The sequence below is a fragment of the Mercurialis annua genome, linkage group LG5, assembly GCF_937616625.2.
Source record: "Mercurialis annua linkage group LG5, ddMerAnnu1.2, whole genome shotgun sequence".
Taxonomy (NCBI): domain Eukaryota; kingdom Viridiplantae; phylum Streptophyta; class Magnoliopsida; order Malpighiales; family Euphorbiaceae; genus Mercurialis; species Mercurialis annua.
Genome location: NC_065574.1, coordinates 17,449,409 through 17,455,770, shown reverse-complemented (window position 1 = coordinate 17,455,770; position 6,362 = coordinate 17,449,409). Strand labels below are relative to the sequence as shown.

Here is a 6,362-nt window from a genome sequence, read left to right as displayed (position 1 = left end):
TTGCAAGGTTCGGTTGGAGCTAGTTTGGCCGAGGTTGGTTGATTCGGCAAAGATTGGTAACTTTTGAGAAGGAAAAGTCGGGAATTTACCTTTTGAGGTTTTGAATTTTTTTTTTAATTATTATTAAACTTGAGTTTTGTTATTATAACTCCTTATGCCAAATTGGTAAAAATAAAAACTAAAACAGTATGGAAAAAGGAGTTTGACACATACCTTATTCATACTACAGATGGGAATTACCAGATGTCTTCAGCTGAGAAAGAAAAGTCACTACTGAAAAGAGAGCATTTATTTTATAATTTTGGGCGAAGACTAAAACAAGCTCAATATTTTGAATATCAAACTTGTAGGGGGCATTATTTACACTGGTGCAAAATATTGATGGACAAGACTTTATACAAATATAGGCTTTTTTGGATATATGGCCCGTTTAGCCAAGTAGATTAAGGTTTTATTATCTATTTTTTATTTAATTAGAATTTTAATCGTATTAGAATAGGTTTTTCTATTTTAGAGGTTTTTCCCTATAAATAGCTAATTTTTTATTTAATAAAGTTTACACATCAATTATCAAATGAACCAAAAATCAAAGCTCAGCCTTTTTATCTTAATCTCCGGATTAAATTTAACTTAAGAGTAGATTTGACATTAATTCTGTTTGGGTTCTTTTATCTCAGAATTAATACTTATAGTTTGACACTGATCCTGTTTGAACCTAGATTCTCGGATTAGTACCTATTTGCGAGTAAATCCCGCCTGGACTTTAGGTTATCGGATTGACTTATATCTGAACGTGATTCCTGAGTTACACTTTGTGACTTTTGAACTTAACTTAAGCACAACCGATTAAAGCATCAAACCTAAACGGAACCTACCTATTAATTTAAAGATTCGAGTTTGGAATTATTTTCGCACAAACAGTATTGCATTATGATTATCAATTAGAAGATTGTGTTTATAATTGTGTTTTGATTATTTTGGTTTAGAAAATGCTATTTAACCCACCATTTTATACCACCTTCTTTAACCCATCTTACGTGGCAGTATTTAATTTGTCCCATATCTCTCCAAGTGTATATTTCAAAAAACAACTTTAAATGCACCCACTATTTAATTGTCACGTAAGATGGATTAAATAAAGTAGGTTAAGAAAAAGAGTTATATAGCATTATTTTTTTGGTTTATTTTTATGTATCTATGTTTGAAATACTCGTCGCCATTTTCAAATTCCAAAATACGTAACGCGAGGGTGAATTTACTATTTATTAAAAATTGGGAAGCGTAGTGAGGGTTATGCACTAGTATAAAGAGGAAGATGAAAAGATAGGGGCTTAATACATTGTTTGACCCCTGAATTTGTACCTTTTTACCCATCTAACCCCTAAACTTAACGTCTCACCTATCAAACCTATGAACTTGTTAAATAGTCCGATTTGACCCCTAAACTTGATAAATATGTAAATATTGAACCCTTCGTGTCCACCTGTCACTTGAAACATTCTAGAAGAAATTGTGTACGAAGGGGTTCAATGTTTACGTATTTATCAAGTTCGGGGTCAAATCGGGTTATTTAATAAGTTCAGGGGTTCGATAGGTGAGACGTTAAATTTGGAGGTTAGATGGGTAAAAGGGTACAAGTTCAGGGGTCAAATTATGTATTAATCCAAAAGATAGGGTCTTTTAGTATTGTCTTTTTTGTTGGTTTGAAATATGACATGATGTGACATGGTAACTTTTGTCATTTTTTTATTATTTATCTTTTGTCAGCTTCGATCACATCCATCGGTATATAATCAATTGTTTTTTCCAAATTTTACTAAAACCGGTTCAATCGGCGGTTGAATCGGTTAAACCAAAAATCATTGACTGTACCAGTTTATTTATCGATTTGGTTTTTAAAAAACTGGTTTAATATCTTCCTTTGGCGCCAAATTTTTAAATGATTATATAATTATAAAAAATCGAAAGATGGTAGTAAAATTAATAATTTTTAAAAATCATAGTAATTTTATATTTAATTGGAAACCTTAAATTAGCATTATATTTTCTTCCTTTAATTTCTAACATAACATTAGTTTAGACACAAACAAAAGCAATTTTGCTCTTGGACTGGATTTTCCTCCCGGCCTTGCAGTGCCTCCACCTCCGTCGCTGCTTCCTGCTTCCACCGCCGTCGCTGTTGCTGCTGCTGCTAGTACTGTCTTCTTTTCGTCCTCTGCATTCCATATTTTAAATGTCTTCCTTTCACGCTGTTTGAAGTTCCCTAATCTGTTGAGTTCCAGTAATGCGTAGTGGAGCACGCAAACGCTAGAGAGCAACACCAGCAGCGGAAGGGATTGCAACCAGAACACGAGGAAGACGCGCCGCCGCAGCTATGCACACGCCGTTTCCTGAGTTTAGTGACCAAGTTAAAGACAAGGAAGATGATCAACCGCAGCAGCAGCATGAGTGTAGCGCCGCTGCTTCTGAAGACGACAGCGCTACTCCTCCTTTACCCTATACCGTTCGTTTCTGTTCCATTCTTGCTTTTATCTGAATGTAAATGTCTAAGAAAGCACGACAATTTTTTTTATCGTTCTTCTTGGAAATGAAAAGCACCAGTCTTTGTTTATGATTCGACAGGTTCAAGTTGGAGATTCCCCATTGTACAAATTAGAGAGAACGTTAGGCAGAGGTGGGTTTGGTCAAGTGTTTGTTGGTCGACGCCTTTCTCCTACAAATACAAATGAAACAACCGGCCCCGGAGCTGCAAGGGTACTACCAGCTTCTTCAATCTCACGATTCTTTACTAAATTTACTATGTAGTGCCTAATTTTCCTTTTCAGGTGGCCTTAAAATTGGAACATGCTAGTAGTAATGATGGACCACCAGATGAGTGGGAAGCATGCATGTAACGATGTGTCATAGTTGGTGCATATCAGTCATTTTTCTCAACTTATCGTTTGTGCAGCTCTCTCAAGGGAAGCCACGGTATACCTCGAGTGCACTACAAGGGCCGGCAAGGTGACTTTTATATCATGGTATTGACTTCATTTGCGCTACTTCTAATGCTCCTTTCTGTGTGGATGTTTTTTAACCACAAACTTTAATTTCCTTAGGTTATGGATATGCTGGGGCCAAGCTTATGGGATCTCGGAAATATTAAATTTCAGTCGTCAGCTCACTTCCTTTTACTGAATTTGTTTTTCTGTTAGCTATTATCCTTTTGTGCATATAGGCTAGGCTACTTACATCGTTATGCATTGCAGAATGTCAGTTGAAATGGTCGTCTGCGTTGCTGTTGAAGCATTATCAATATTGGAGAAGATGCACTCCAGAGGGTATGATTTGTTTTCTTTCGTGGATGTAGTTTTGCTAAGATGGTTAGCTCTGGCAAGTGAATTACGGAGATAAACCTCTTTTTGGTTGTTTGTTGTATGTGGAAATCAGTTGGTGTTCTGTTGCCTTATTCTCATTTTATAATGTTAATTACTCTGAATCATATCTCAAATGACACAAATGTTTTTGCAGTTATGTTCATGGAGACATAAAGCCGGATAATTTTTTGCTTGGAATTCCAGGAACTCCTGATGAGAAAAAGTTATTGCTTGTTGATCTTGGATTAGGTAATTTGCGCTTCATCATATCTTTTAATTTTGTTTAGTCTTGTAGAGACATGTTGTCAATTGTCTTTACTCATGGCCCACTATTTGAAATCCCTTTTCCAAATCAGCTACCAAATGGCGAGATGCTTCAAGTGGCCTTCATGTTGAATATGACCAAAGGCCTGATGCTTTCAGGTATTTCTTTTGTCTCTAATGTAAACAATAATTTAACAATTTCAAATTTATAGAAAGATATAATTTTTTCTAAAATATTTGTGATTTTTAAATAAAATAATCGATAGTTAAATTGCTGTAATAGCGGAACATTTCGGTACGCTAGTGTGCATGCCCATTTGGGGAGAACAGCCAGTAGACGAGACGATTTGGAATCACTTGCCTACACCCTGATTTTCCTTCTTAAAGGCAGTTTGCCTTGGCAGGGACACAAGGTTAGTATTCTTTCTTAACTTGTATCTCCTACTAATCACTTGATGTAGCCACACACTCATAAAATGTACACCACACATCAAAAAACTGATGCACACCAGACATGTGCATGAAATCTATTCTAACATGATGGAGTTCTCAGGAAAAGAATAAGGGGTTTCTTGTTTGTAAGCAAAAGATGGAAATATCCCCAGAGGCCCTCTGTTGCTTTTATCCTCAGCCTTTTAGACGGTTCATTAAGTATGTTGTGAACTTAAAGTTCGATGAAGAACCAGATTATGCAAAATGTGTTTCCATTTTTGATGGGATTCTCAGTCTAAGTCCAGAAATCAGGCCAATTAACACAGATGGTGCTGAAAAGGTGCATGTATATTCCTGTTTGTCTGCTGTAGCTATTAATTCGGTAATTCCTAATGAAGTTATGATCCTATTAGTTGTGTTTGTGTGAAGCTTATTGGTCATAAGAGAGGCCGGCTGGCTGCAGAGGATGAGGAAGAGGAAGAAGATAACAATGGACAATCAAAGAAAAAGGTTCGCATGGGCATGCCACTAACACAATGGATTAGTGTGTACCGTGCTTGTGGACCCATGAAGCAAAGGTATAAAGCAATGCATCAAATGATATATTTAGGTGATTCTGGCTCTGATTTATTGATACAATTAGGCAAATTTGTTTGCCTTTCCGTGTGTATCTCTATATTTTGTCAAATTTTTGAATTTATGAATCCAAACTCTTCCAAGCCCCTTTTTTTCAATATCTTGTCCTCTTCCTGGTCTCTTTTACCTGATCATTTTGCCTTGCTGTCATATGGTTTTTGAGATTATAAAGCTTGTGTTGTATGCTTTGCAGGGTTCACTGTAATCTGGCTGATGTGAGGCTTGCTCAGCACATTGAAAAAGGAATCAAGGATGGCTTATTTATCAGCAGCATAGCTTCCTCTCATAATCTCTGGGCTGTGATTATGATGCTGGTACTGGTTACACTGCCCAAGTGTATGAAACATCACCAATCTTTCTACATAAGGTGCATACTTAAATCTTTGATTTGCTTGGTGCACTTGTCTTCTACGGTCAGACCAAATTATGAAATTGTATTTTGCTGGTTCTTACTGCAGTCTGTAATCTATAAATGTGCATCATAACGAAAACTGTCTTTATTTCGCTTTTCTGAAGGAATGGATAATGGAGCACTGGGAGAAGAATTACTATATCAGTGCAATAGCTGGAGCTACTAATGGAAGCTCATTAGTTGTTATGTCTAAAGGTCTGTCTAGATCTATTAATAATTCATTAGTTCGAGAACTATGCTTTGTTTGAATGACTTATTTCAAATTTGTGTTCAGGTACTCCGTATTGGATGCAGTCGTGTAAAGTTAGCGACTCATTCCCTTATAAATGGATTAAAAAGAAATGGAAAGAGGGCTTTTACGTTACTTCAATGGGCACCGCAGGGTGTAGATGGGCAGTTGTCATGTCCCTTGGCGCAGGCTTCTCATATCAGGTCGTGGAAATGGATTTCCTGTATCCAAGTGAAGGCATTCATCATCGGTGGAATAAAGGATATCGTATCACAGCAATTGCAGCAACTCCGGACCAGGCTGCAATTGTTCTTAGTGTGCCAAGAAAGAAACCTCTAGATAACAGCCAAGAGACGCTTCGAACTTCTGTTTTTCCTAGTACCCATCTCAAGGTGCGACTTCTATTTTTTTTCATTCATATTTTTCTATGTGTGTCTAATATCTAAGATGGATTTTCAGGAGAAATGGGCAAAGAAAAAATATCTTGCAGCAGTTTGTTATGGACGAACAGTCTCATGACTGACCATTGCGTCTCTGTATAGTTATTAGTTTAACACCGTCGAACAAAGGGGTTTAGTAATTAGTTCTTAGACATTAGGATAATTTTTGCGCTTGGCAACGTTAAGGTCATTTTTTGTGCCTAAAAGATCATTAGATCATTTTTGCTCCTTTTTGGCAACCTTAGGGTTATTTTTTACCTTTTCCCTTGTAAAATTATCTACAACTTAAATTGATATATTTGTTGTTGTAAGACTTATTTGAAATTTTAATTTATAATTATTTTATAAATTACAATATTAACTTTTAATAATTTATCAAAATTTAAAAAAATTAATTTTAATAAAATAATATGAAGTGCAAGTATATTTCTAATTAAAAAAAGTTAAATACAAGATATCTTCCAACTTTGTTCATAAAGTTCGCAACAACTTAAAAAAAATCAACATTTAAATAAAAGTATACCTTTTAAGGTATTTAGTTTTGAATGAGTTTCTAATTTCTCTAGTATGTCACTATGCAAAACCATAAAAAT

At 35.6% G+C, this 6,362-nt stretch overlaps 1 pseudogene; it reads left to right on the top strand.

Annotated features, from left to right (window-relative positions):
- Nucleotides 1-2,079: 2,079 nt before the first annotated feature.
- Nucleotides 2,080-6,028, top strand: LOC126680439 (casein kinase 1-like protein HD16; annotated as a pseudogene).
- The last annotated feature ends 334 nt before the right edge of the window (nt 6,029-6,362 follow it).